Source organism: Seriola lalandi, unplaced genomic scaffold (genome assembly GCF_002814215.2).
Source record: "Seriola lalandi dorsalis isolate HSWRI2012SDOR001 ecotype SW California unplaced genomic scaffold, Sedor1 jcf7180002053089, whole genome shotgun sequence".
Lineage (NCBI taxonomy): Eukaryota > Metazoa > Chordata > Actinopteri > Carangiformes > Carangidae > Seriola > Seriola lalandi.
This window is the reverse complement of record NW_019523642.1, coordinates 11,491-12,108: the sequence shown is the minus strand read 5'-3', so window position 1 is coordinate 12,108 and position 618 is coordinate 11,491.

The following is a 618-nucleotide window of genomic DNA, read 5'->3' as shown; positions in this document are numbered from 1 at the left end:
ACCTTGTGATGTAGTGTGTGTGTGTGTGTACCTTGGGATGTAGTGTGTGTGTGTATGTGTGTGTGTGTACCTTGGTATGTAGTGTGTGTGTACCTTGTGATGTAGTGTGTGTGTGTGTACCTTGTGATGTAGTGTGTGTGTACCTTGTGATGTACCTTGTGATGTAGTGTGTGTGTGTGTACCTTGTGTTGTAGTGTGTGTGTGTGTGTGTGTGTGTGCCTTGTAATGTAGTGTGTGTTTGTGTACCTTGTGATGTAGTGTGTGTGTGTGTGTACCTTGTGATGTAGTGTGTGTGTGTGTACCTTGTGATGTAGTGTGTGTGTACCTTGTGATGTACCTTGTGATGTTGTGTGTGTGTTTGTGTACCTTGTGTTGTAGTGTGTGTGTGTGTGTGTGTGTGTGTGCCTTGTGATGTAGTGTGTGTTTGTGTACCTTGTGATGTAGTGTGTGTGTGTGTACCTTGTGATGTAGTGTGTGTGTGTGCCTTGTGATGTAGTGTGTGTGTGTGTACCTTGTGATGTAGTGTGTGTGTACCTTGTGATGTAGTGTGTGTGTGTGCGCCTTGTGATGTAGTGTGTGTGTGAGTGTGTACCTTGTGATGTAGTGTGTGTGTGTGTG